Source organism: Musca autumnalis, unplaced genomic scaffold (assembly GCF_047663935.1).
Source record: "Musca autumnalis isolate F117 unplaced genomic scaffold, ASM4766393v1 scaffold_3, whole genome shotgun sequence".
Taxonomy (NCBI): Eukaryota; Metazoa; Arthropoda; class Insecta; order Diptera; family Muscidae; genus Musca; species Musca autumnalis.
In genome coordinates, this window is record NW_027411866.1 from 152,423,266 (window position 1) to 152,437,205 (window position 13,940).

The window sequence follows — 13,940 nt, forward strand, 5'->3', positions numbered from 1 at the left end:
CGAGTTTTGAGTTGATTTCGAAAGCCAACACTCAGGAGTAAAATACAAAACTATCATTATCGCGCCACCTGGCGCTACTTTTTTAATAAGTTATATATTCTTTCCAAAAATAGGGAAAATATGGATACATTTTAAATTAATTATGAATATGTTTCTAAACTATTTTTGCTGTAATTATATTTTTCTAAAATTCTTATAGCTACCTGAAGTTGACGATTCCGTTCCATAACGGTCACTTTTGATGCGCAGAAAAATATTATTACACTTTAAACACGAGACATTTTAATTTGTTTATGTTACTTTTGAAATTGTAAAACATTCTTCAACTTTAACAAGGTGTAACTGTAAAAATAAAACAAAATCTTGACAATTTGGTCCGACACGTACAATTTTATACCCTATAACCATGTAACTACAGTTATACCAAAAACCGAATTTAATTTTTTGATTTAATCTCCGTTTTTTTTTTTTGAGATTTCACCCCTTTGTGGTCCGTTTAGAAAATATAGATTTTTGACACAAAAAACACTTTGGTTACACTGTGCGGGATGTCTCGTATTCCGACGAAGAAGTTGAAAACACGCTGGTAGATGATCTGGCGCAGCAGGTAGCAACGTAACTCCTATTGCTGTAGTCCTGAAGACGATTTAGACCAGAACAGCCTCGGATGTGCATCCATTCCATACATCCATTAGATCTCAGGGATGTTTTACTGTGGGAGCAAAATTTTACGACAGTTGGCTATTCTACTTTCCCATGATGACATCATGATGAGATGACCGGCGTTCTTAAAAAATATGTTTGGTTCAATCATGTAAATCAGCAAGCATAGTAGATTCGGATCATTACGCTGTTGCCACAAGAGTTCATATTAGGTTTGACGCAGCGAAGATATACGATCTGATCATATTACTAAATTAACATAAATCTCCTCCTATGTATGTACATATATACCAAACGATCCCGACTATACGTTTTCTTATGAAACATAATTCAGTTAATACCCCTATTATGTTCTAGCTTCGATTTTGAAACCAATAACAAAATAATAAGAAGAAAAAAAAATGATTGACGGAACAATTTGCCATCCACATTAGACGGTCAACGTTGAGGGAATTCCAAACTGAAAATAAAAACTCGGTCACTCGGTTTTCTAAGACTCTCGAGATGACAACTGAACTTTGCACTATAGGTAATTTGCCCCGTTTTTGAGACAAAAATTAACTACAGCGGAATTAAAGGATTTTTTAACTTTTTAAATTATTTATGTGTAAAAGTGAGATAAAACAAAGATTTTTACAGATAAATTCGGATATAAGGAACAACGGTTATAAGCAACTACGTATATAACGAACAAAGCTATTTTTTCTAATGTAATTTTCATTGGTTTTCTTATACACAAGAACCTGATGAAAACGATGACGGTAGTAAGTAACACAAATTTTGCCCCCGCGAGTCGATTTTCCAACGAATTGTTACTACAGTTTTATATATTTTTTGAATATACGTTAATAAAGACGAGTAAACCGTTATCAATGATTAATATGTAATAAAGAGATAAAATAAAGCTTACTACTGCCTCACCGTTTATAGAAAACCACGGATATACCGAACAATTTGTCGCCATTACTTATTTTACTTGCAATGAAATTGTAAGCAACAATATTTTTTACATTTATTATTTATTTCCTCAAACCAAACTTCCACAATTTTAAGACTTTTTATTGAGAAGTAACCTAATAAAATCTCATAAATATCAAAAAACGGGCAAAATCGGGTTTTGAAACCTAGTAATACCAATGCAGAAGACTTTCAGTAATGTGTTCTAGGTGGCAAAATCACGGCCAAACACGGCCAATTTAGTATAAGTCTATATGAAGTGAATTTAAGAAAAATAAAATATTTATTTCTGAATTTTTGTGTTTTTTGGTCGCTACCCAAAATGTTTAAGCTATATTATATATTAAATAAATTCCTCTCGTAATTGCCAATCTATTCCATTTTACATATATTTATATTTGGCTTATTTTTCCGCGATTTTAAATACATTGAAATATGCCTTACAATATATATTTTTTTATTTCTTCTTCGAAATTCTCACTTTGACTGCAATTCAAACCGCGATAATGACGCTATTTTGAAAAATATCATTCATATTAATAAATTTTGACATGTTCTTTTTTCAATGCCAACTAAAAAATTATTATTATTAAAAGTTGCAAAATCGACTTTTTGCCTCAAAAACTGGGCAAATTACCTATAGTGCTTTGGAAAGAAATGCTCTGAGCAAGCAACGCAAATGATTTATGATTGCATTGCACGCTATGGCTGCTGCTGTTGTTGTCGCTGTCATAGATGTTATTGTTGTTTATTTCCAATTCTAAATTTAAATTAAAATCATAATAATGATTGTTTACAATTTGAGTTTATGGATCAAACGAAAGCCTAGATTCTGTATGCCTCAGTCTTTTTTTCTTCTTTTTTGCATTGCATTTTGAAATGACCTGGATTCATTTAAGGCGGCCTGAAGCCCCAGTACTCTAAATATTTCAATAAAACTAGAAGCAAGAAAAAATGTCATAAAAATAACAACAAATACAATAAAATTTGTATTTCAGATAAATCACTATAACACCGAGCTTCGTCTGAGCTCTTATCAATGCAGTAAAAAAATGAAAACAAATGAAATTGAATTGAAATGCCGCTGCAAAAAAATATAGGCGGTCAAGTCTGATCTGCAGTGGCCTGCTAAGATAGCAAACAAATATTAAATATTGAATGGTACCTTAGAAGTTTTGAGTGCATAAATTTTCCACTGGAAATTTTAATGGGGTTTAGAGTAATTGGGGCCTATATTTGTACCAAAGGGAAATATAAAGTCCTGGTTTATATCATTTTAAAAAAGTTCAGAAAATTATAATCAATATTATATATCAAGTGCGGTGGTTGTATATTTTCAGTGGTGTTATCTCCATCTTTGCATTTGTTCATCATAGTTTGTTAGCAGTATACCATTACGATCTTTTACGGCTTGGCTCCTGGTACACCGTCGATTTGTGAGACTATCTATTGTGAGGTGTAGCTGTCTCATGTTGTTCTGACTTGCTGCTTCCTCTGCTGTTTTTTTGCCAAAGCTCCTAGAAGAGCTTTCTTTTGTCTCTTCTTGCAGATTTCTTCACTTGTTTTGTTTGTTTGTTCATCTGCATCTTAAGTACACCTTTTTTAAAAAAATAATTTCCAAATTTCGTCTGACATCCAATTTTTTCTCTGTTTTTGGACTATGTACGCGCAATGTATCTTTCGCAATTTATATCACCAAATTGCGGAAGATACATTGCGCGTACATAGTCCAAAAACAGAGAAAAAATTGGATATCATACGAAATTTGGAAATTAATTTCTCAAAGAGGTATACTTAAGTGCTCTGTTCCAGAACCTGGAAGAAGCTACTATTTTTTTACTACGATAACATTTTTTCCTTTATGTTATCGGAAAAAATAGTAAAAATTAGTAGATTCTTGCAGTTGTGGAACAGACCAAAGATATCTTCCCATATAATATCTTCCCATTTGTGGTGTTTGTTTGTTGTTGGCTTAGCCCTAAGTCATTTGGTATAAAAGCCAAATTAATCAATATTTTTTTTTTGGTCTGATTGAATTGATTTGCAAAACAGAAGAAGAAGAGATGCAGAGGCATTTGTCATTAAAATAAATACTTTAAAATGTTAAAATGGGGTAGCTTAGCGCATTTTGCAATAACTCTGATATTTTATGCCAACACATTTGGTATACATTCAAAGCTCAGATGGTCTAGTTTCATTATCAAGCTCTTCCTTGGAATATATTCAATGGAAGCAGAGATATCCGCGTTCGAAATTAAATTCCACAAATTGGAAAAATTGGGATATCTGAATGGGATTCGTCATTACAATTCAAGCAAAAAATGGTACGCCAAACTTCTTTCCATCATTGTAACGGTAATATTTTCTTTTTCCATTTAAGTTGTGCTGACGGAGATATACCCTCATGCACTGACACAAAAAAAAAACAACTAAGCCAACATCAATAATTACCATTGACATATAGCAAACATTTTGAGTAATCAAACTTCTTCATAAAGGACTCGAAATATTAAATTACGTAAAACTAAGTTTCCTAAGTTTCCACAAACATCCCCTGTCCCGCCTGGGATGTTTGTGGATCAATTAACAATTAAAACTAAGTGTGGAAGAAATTTTTGAAAAATTTTTAGAGTTATCTTCCACAATCTCCATTTTAATATGTGGCGGCAGGGTTTTGGAGCTTTAGGGCCTTTATCTCAGGAAGTAGTGACTTACTCCGGAAAAAATTTCAATTTCAAAACGATTCGAGAGGAGCTCTAAAGGCCTGCGTACATAAGCTGCCTTGCCTGCCTGCCTTGCTTGCTTCTGATAAAAGAATAAAAAAGAAAAGGGCAAACCAGTTCGAAATTTGCTCGGCCTTCTTTATTCTTTTATTTTTATTATGTCAAAAATGAAGCAGGAAAGCAAGGCAATCAGGCAGAGCAGCTTTATGTTTATGATTGCCTTGCTTTCCTGCTTCATTTTTGACATAATAAAAATAAAAGAATAAAGAAGGCCGAGCAAATTTCGAACTGGTTTGCCCTTTTCCTTTTTATTCTTTTACCCTGCGTTTACACATGACAGGACAGTTGAGTACATGTATTGATTGTCAAAACCTCAAAACTTGTCTGTGTGACGTAGGCGTCCAGACAACTGCAAAAACAATTGTAGAATTATGAATGAAAATCGTCGATTTCTTTTTGTTTTCCGTTCACATATTTTGTTTTTGTTCACATTTTTTTTCAACACATTTCAATTATTATCTCACTTATTTTTACAAAAAATGTCAAACATTTGTTAACCCGGCTGTCTGTGAAAAAATGATGGACAGCTGGGAGACAGCCGACAAATGTATGTATGTGGTAGTAAATCAGAGTTGTATTTGCAGACAGACTATCTTGTGTAAACGCCTAGTTATCAGAAGGAAGCAAGGCAAGAATGCAAGGCAGCTTATGTACACGCAAAAAAAATCGGCCTCTCTAACATATGTCCCAAACATATTTTGCAGCAAACATATATATGTTTGCAACAGTCCCAAACATAATATATGTTTGGGTCTGCAAACATATATATGTTTGGGTGGAAACAAATATATGTTTGGGTGCAAACATATATATGTTTGAATGCAAAGATATTTATGTTTGGGTGCAAAGATATATATGTTTGGGTGCAAACAAAGATATGTTTGGGTGGAAACAATTTTATGTTTGGGTGCAAACATTTTATATGTTTGGGTGCAAAAAAAACAAACCCAAAAGGCACAAAAAAAACACATGCACCAGTGGGCGCTTACTGAAAGCAAGGGAGCGTAAAATTCAATGTAAAACACTTTAAAATGTGTGCTCACTTGCTCTCAGTAAGAGCTCACTGGCTATCTCTATAGTATACACACAAATGTTGTGGTTTTTTATTAAAAGGCAAAAGAACAACAAACACATAGGTACATACAAAATTCCAAAGAAATACATAACACACTTTAATAAAAGAAAAACTGATTGAAATAATTTGTAGTCACACTTTTAAAAAGGAAAAATATATAGAAACGTAGTTGAACGCTTCTCCTTAGTTGTGAAATAAAACAAATTGTCCTCTTAGTTGAAATCATCAGCGGGGAATCGGCATCTAGAATCAAATGGTTATGTAATGTAATAAATAAATATGGATATGCCATATTCCAAATATACATAAGTATGTATGTAATTACCAATATTAAATGCGATTTTTTCCTTGTCCAATAAAATAATTCCATTCAACTTTCCGATTCAATTATAAAATGTATTGGGCATTTAATTTACTAAAAACACAATTTCTTTAAGAAAACACAAAATACTGATTTATTCACTCACTTTACCGTCTTGACTCTACAAAGGCAACTAAAACACTGAAGAAAGAAAAAAAATATAATTCATATCATTTTTTCTTTTCTTCTTCGTTGGTTAACAACAACAAAACAAGAAACACACAAGTTTGACGCATACATGCCACCAAAGCCCCCTTCTTCGCTTCTACGTCTTCTATTATACAATACACACAACTCTTTATTATAAAGCAGCATTACACAGACGCGAGAGCACTGTTATTACTCTCGTTGACAAACATTGTCTCTCCACCCATGAAAAAAATGTTCTAACATAAAAAGTATGTTTTACCCAAACATATCAAATTGAGATATGTTACAAAATGTTGCAAACATATATTTGTTTGGACCCAAACATTTTATGTTTGGATCCAAACATATATTTGTTTGCAACCGGTCCCAAACATATATTTGTTTGGATCCAAACATATTTCTAACATAAATTTTTCTGCGTGTACTCACCCCTTTAAAATTCCCTTTCTCCGACTTTTGTGCGCGAGTTACCCGAAAGAGTGGACCGATATTGTCCACATTCCAACCTGATGCATGACTGGATGAAATAATACGATTTGCTAAGTCTGCACCAATCAGAAACTCCCTGCGGGAATTATCTAGCGGATTTGCCATTTTGGTTGGATTTGTCAGGATTTTTTGGAGCTTTAAGGGCAATACCTCAGGAAGTATGGACTTGCACAAGAAACAAATTGTACCATCGCAAGGGGAGCCGCAAGGACAACCTACTGAAAAATATTTCAAAACTATCCGAAAGGAGCTTTTGAACTTCACCTTATCCAAATTTTTGTGGGAGGTACCCGTAGTAGTGGACCGATATGGCCCTTCTTCGAACTTAAACTAAGTTTGGATAAAATATTACAATACCCAAAAATTGGTTCGAATCGGTTGATCGGTTCGTGCGCCCCAGCCAGACATACGGACGGACATGACTAAATCGACTCCAAATTGTCTGAAACGAATTTCGTCCAAACATACTTGGGGTCTAAATCCGTTATTTCGACGAGGCACATTTTTGGTCTTGCATCAACTCCCAAAATTTCGTGACGATTTGATCAAAATTGGGAACTATAACGTGATTAACAAAATGGAATTCATTACAGACTTTTGCGATATCTCCGTCTTTTGACCACATACGCCAACCTAGGAGAACTTTTCTTCTTCCATTGACGAGTTTTCCTTTTGGCATACCCAACTGGAAGCGGAGATATTTGCATATGAATAACACTTTGAATTTTCTCCACGTAAGTTGTTTACCCGTTCTGACCCCTGAAAATTACCTGAGCATCATTAAAATCAATAGGCTTCTTCCTCTGTGAGATTGCAATCAACGTCCAAAATTTTGTGATTATCCGATGAAAATTCGGACTAAAGCGTGATTATGTACAAACAATTGAAAAATGGGATGTATTACTGACTATTGCGATATCTCAGTTATTTGGCCACCTACGTCAACATACTTCGCATCATTGTAAGTAAACATGGGTTTTTCTACCTTCTATTGTGATATCTTCGTTGTTTGACCACCTACTTTACATCGTTAGAAAGGTGATATTTTCTACTTTCATTGTCATGTTTTGCTTTTGGTATACCCTTATAGAAGCGGAGATATTGGCTTTGGAAAACAACGTTGACTTTTTCTCCAAATAAGTTTTTTGCCTATTCGGACATCTAAATATTACCCGACCATCACCAAAATCAATATGCTTCTTCCCGATCAAAATTGTGATTAAAAAATGAAAAATTGGATGTATTACCGACTATTGTGATATCTCCGTTCTTTGGCCACCTACACTAACCTACTTTGCATCGTTACAAAGATTGGATTTTCTACTTTCATAGTCAGGTTTTGTTTTTGGAAAGTTTCCAACCAAAGCTGTGATATTCGTCATTATAATTAAAATCGCAAAAATGAAAAGTTGTGTTTAATTTGCGACTATTGTGATATCTTCGTTGTTTGACCGCCTACGACAACCTGCTTAACATTTTAGAACGGTGATATTATCTACTTTCATTGTAAGGGTTTGCTTTTGGTATACCCCATGTAGAAGTTGAGAAATTCGCTTTGGAAAAAAACGTTGACTTTTTCTCAAAATAAGTTTTTTGCCCTTTCCGACCCCTAAATATTAACCGAGCAGCAGCAAAATTAATGGGCTTCCTCCACTCCGGGGCCCCCATCAACACCCAAAATTTGGTGACGATCCGATCAAATTTGCGACCTGTAGCGTGATTACAAGGTTTAGATGGACAGACGGACACACATAGCCAGATCGACTCAGCTCGTCGAGACAATCATTTTGGTATATAAGCATGGGTGTACGACCATTATTTCGATGCGTTTCAAACTTTTTGGCCAAAACCAGCTTATAATACCCTCCCCAAATAGTGGTGTAGGGGATAATCAAATAAATCCGAATCCAATTAAAATAGAATATGTAATCAACCTCCTTCTACGATGTTACGCTTTGCAGTTTTCTATGCTAAGGGGTAGTTTACATTATATGTAACAAATTTTTCATCTTAATATAATAATAATATTGGAGATTTTCCTTACGCCATTTACTCTGTGCGTCCACACTAGAGTTGTGCCAAAGGAACTATTTGGAACTATCTAGTTCCTTTCGCAGTTCCAACGGCCCACATTTTTTCTTTGAACAAACTGCGTATACTTACTATCACACGTTATATTTCATGATGTTACTCATACGTTTTGGAACTAGTACAAGGAACTAGGAACTAGATTGCCCAACTCTAGTCCACACCAGCAAAAATGTAAAAAAACTACGTCTCCACATTGCCTCCGTGGGTAAGTATGGAATGTTTTTATTTCGTGTCATATGACATTGATAGATAGTGTAAACTACCTCTTAAGGATCATACATAATCGAAAATAATGATAATAAGATGCTCTCTATTTCTGCTATCAACGTGAATTAAACGTGATTGATTATTATTATATTCTTAAACAAAAAAATAACAACACTTTTGACAAGTGAGACTGACTGACACTAGACACTACTAATCTTGACTATAAATGGTATTGAAATTTATTCGATCGAAAAACATCGGAAGGTAAGCTAAAAAATAGTGAGTCAATAGCATTCTCCTTTCTTTCCCCTCTTATTCGTCTGACATCAGCCCTCTGATGGAAGGTGATAACCGGCTGGTCCTAGGAGATTTCAATGCGCATCATGAGCTATGGCATTCAAACCTAGGTAATGACCAGAGAGGCATAGAGCTGGCCGAGCACCGTGAACGAAGGATTAGAGGCGACTGCCATAATTCCCCTGTAGTGAGATTCTCTAACTCATTTTTTGAGTTACCGACAAATGTCAGTAAAATAAAAACGCAAAATTATGAGTGAAAATGTTTGTCGGTAACTCAAAAATGTGTTAGGAAATCGCACTACTGGTCTGACAAATGACGTGACTTGGCAACCAGTCGTATCCCTTGGGTCGGACCCATGGTAGAACAATATAAGGTAACAGAAATACCCAGCTGGACTGTATTGTTGGTATTCCGTACGACATTTAATATATTTATTTCTATTTTCGATATATATATTACGGTATATATTTTTGAGGAAAAAATATAACATTCAGAAAAAACTATTTCCCATAAAGACTTCTTCATATCAATGACATGTAACCTCCTCCAAGTCTGAACGACGTGTCGCACACTAAAAAAACTGCTTATAAGGCGGAACAACATTTGTTAATATGTGTGGTATTCTGTTAAATTTGAAAAAAAAACTAAAGCCCTAATAAACATGGACTTTTTTATTTCAAAAACAAAAGATTCAAACACATTCTCTTTTTTCAATGATTTTCCGGCAACTCCAAAAATTTTTGCAAGAATTCTACTTTCTGCGAGAAATTATCCATTTAGTGGAATGCTTTGCAAACAAATTGAAAACGGAACGAATTTTCATTCGTGTTTTTCAAAATATTCAATCAAAAGTAAAAAATTAGTTTTTAAAATTTCAATAATTTATAGACATTTTCTTGTTTTGTCCCAATTTACATTAGGCGAGTTTACTTGCGGCAATTGTCAGTTTGTGGGTAACCCTGCGTTTACAAATGCCAGTATTGGCAAGACAATAGCAAAAATACAAACCTTTTTCACAAATACATTTACAATTGTTTAAATACGTATAGAGAAGAGTATGAATGTATAGGTGAAAATGGTTTATAACTTTGCTATTGTTTTGCCAATACTGTCCGTGTGTAAACACCTAGTTAGAGAGGGTGTTGAGAGGCAAAGGGTTACCTTATACCTCGCCTGTCTTTCCATCAAACTGACAATTGCCGCAAGTAAACTCGCCTAATGTAAATTGGGACTTTGTTTACATATACCGATCGATGACACTAGCATTACAAACAAAAACAAATTTCTATGTTGTAGTTGTTGAGTTGTATTTGTTGTTGTATTTACTTTACCTTGTTTGTTCTACCATGAGTCGGATCATCTCCATGATTAGACAACCCGATTTCATAGCCTCTGAACCCTGTACTTTCATAAACCATGGGAAAGCTAATTGGCAAGGATTCAGGGAATTCACTAACCAACGCTTCAGAGAACTGTCCAATCCCTCTGATGATCGGGTAGCAGAGATGAACTTCCAAGACATCATCACTGCTGCAGCCGTCCACCATATTCCTGCTGGTCGAATATCTGAAATAATACCTAATTTCCCAGCAGAGGCGACGGGATTAGAAAATTAGCGTGGTGAGATTCGCCGCACGAACCCTAATGAGGTTAATCGGTGAACACGAGCGGAAAAAGTGGCTAGAGTGCTGCAACATTGGCTGATCGGACATATGTCATGTTTAACGGCGTGGCTATGGCAAATCCGAAAAGGTGCGCAGGTTATTTTTGGCGACAATTTATCGAGCGACAGAGCGAAGAAAATTGTTTTACGTCGTTTGCGTTCTCTTCCAGCCGAGGAGGAACCACCGTAATTTACAATGGGTGATGTTGCAGTTGCTATCCGATGCGCAAAATCATCAAAAGCGCTTGAACCTGACGGAATTTCAATGGTGATACTAAAACAGCTGGATAAACCGAGAGTGGAGTATTTTAGCAACCCTAATAGTTCCCGATGCCTAGAAGAGGGTGGTCTCGCTGCTGAAACCTGACAGGGATGCCATCAAAGGTGAATCATACAGGCTGATCTCACTTCTTTCAGCGGAGACAGCATTGCACGTCATTGCACGACTCAACCAGGAGAAACCGTGCAACAGAACATTGATGTTAGCATTTGATCTGACCAAAGTTTTTGATAGGTCAGTCATGCTAGGCTGTTCGAGGATATCGAGAATAATACCCTTCGGCCTTGTCTGAAACGCTGGGTCACCAACAACATATTTGTGTGGTCGCCAGTCATACATGGAATTCAAAAACAAGAAGTCCAACCCCTGTAGAGCCAAACTGGGCGTTCCCCAAGGAGGGGTGATATTCTCTAAACTATTTAATCTCTACCTTTCTGAAATCCCACTCCCTCCCGAAAGCATCGAGTTATTTACGTGCACGGATGATTGTATGCTCATGGCGTCAGGTCCCATCGTTGGTAACATTTGTGACAGGCTAATCGTCTATCTCAGTGATCTTGATGATCATGAAAGTATGCCCACCACTAAGTCAACAGTAACACTGTTCGCCACATGGACGGCGTAAATGAAGCTCCCAATGAATGTGCAGGTCGACGGTTCAATAATTCCGACCACAAACTACCGCAAAGTCCTAGGGGTCACATTCGATAGCATGTATAAATCATCCGCGCATGCTGCAGCTATCAGCTATCGATAAAATGAGAAACAGGAGCAAGGTCCTCAAGTCCATAGCCGGCAGCACTTGGGGTGCGGATAAAGAAACCTTGTTGACCACATACAACGCTATAGGTCGGTCTGTGGTAAGTTATGCGGCGTCAGCGTGGATTGCTAATGTTAGTGATACGCAATAGGATAACTTAAAATCTGCCAGAATGCTGCCCTGATAACAGCAACAGGGTGTCACCTCATGACTTCAGGAACCATTTGCGTGAGGAGTCCAAGATCCAGCCGGTACAACAGGATGCTGTCGATGCAATGCTTTCAACTGAGCATAATTACTCACGAAATCTTGCACAAAGAAGTATTCGATGTTTGGTGATATAGTTGACACATGGAGTTCACCATCCATGACAAGGCGAAAAACGCGATGAACTTGGCCACAGGGTACCCTTTCCTTCGAACATTTGCTGCATCGCTTCTATGAGGATAAGAGGAGATTGTCACAGTTCGCCAGACATTACCATTGTGGCACCCGGTCTGATAAATTACGTGTCCTGGCAACTCCTTGTTAAATCACACTAGAAACCGGGAAAGAAGAGTGATAGAACGGCTGTTACTTTCAAGAGAGTGATAAGGTGATAAAGAGAGTGCTACGTCGTATAAGAGCCCTCCCAGCCGTACAGGTACCACCTCAATTTACGATAAGCGATGTTGCAGACGACATCTCAAAACGCGAAATTATCCAAAGCGTTAGCACCACACTGCATCTCAATCGTAATGCTTAAGCAACTGGATGTACACGGAGTTGAGTATTTAACAAGTATCCTCAATCTATCGTTAGCCACCCATATTGCACCAGAAGTCTGGAAAATTGGCAGGGTGGTCGCGCTACTGAAGACACCGAGGGATGCCAGCAGAGGTGAATCTTACAGACCGATTTCGCTTTAGTCGTTCGTAGCGAAAACTCTTGAGGCTTAACTCCTCTCCACCATCAGAAATAGCATGCCATACTAACATACATTACAATTTACATACATACATTTTAGACACCGGTCACCGTCACTTTTGAAGGATTTCAACCACTGTGCGATATTTTTAGCACTCGCCTAGCCGGCCTCCTTCGATTTGTTGTTATTCCTGAATTGACATTTCGATGAGACAATTAGTGCATCGCATGGATAATGATGGATGATGGGTGGAGTAAACAACTTGTTGTTGTAGATAGTTTCAATCTCTAGACAGATTAAAAATAAGAAACTGGAATGCAGTGGTTAGCGGTGTGAAATATAGTTACCATTTTAAAACCAATATTGGACATAAATATTTATTTTAAGTGAAATTTGGGCGATTGGTGAAGTTGAAGGAGAAATAAAGTCCCAAATTACATTAGGCGAGTTTACTTGCGGCAATTTGTCTCGTTCTCTTTTAAACTTGCCTCTTGCGTTTATACAAATAATTCTGTTTCGGTATGTTTTCTTTTCAAAACATTGGAAATAATGTCAAAAACAAAACCAGTAAGGAAACGATCAATGTCGGGCGGGGCCGACTACACCACTGTGAATATGTAAAATATATATGGGAGCTAAATCCAAATCAGAACAGATTTTGATATCATTTTTCACATTTATTTGTAGACCAAATTCCGTCACATAGTCCAAATTTCATCAAAATTGGACATAGCGTGTTTCGTGCATCAAATAACTAAAATCGGTCGAAAATATGTATGGGACCTATATCCAAATCTGAACCGATTTCGATATGATTTGCCACAGTTATTTCTAGACTAACCACCGTCACACATTCCAAATTTCATTGAAATCGGACAAATATAGCGTGTTTCGTGCATCAAATACCTCAAATCGGTCGAAAATATATATGGGAGCTATATCCAAATCTGAACCGATTTCGATATAATTTAGCACACTTATTTCTAGGCCAAATACCGGCAAACATTCCAAATGTTATTGCAATCGTACATATATAGTGCATTTTGTGCATCAAATACCTAAAATCGGCCGAGAATATATAGGAGCTATAGCCAAATTTTAACCGATTTCAATATAATTTGGCACACTTATATATAGACTAAATACCGTTGCACATTCCAAATTTAATTGAAACATATAGCGTGTTTCGTGCACCAAATTCCTTAAATCGGGCGAAAATATATATGGGGGCTATATCCAAATCTGAACCGATTT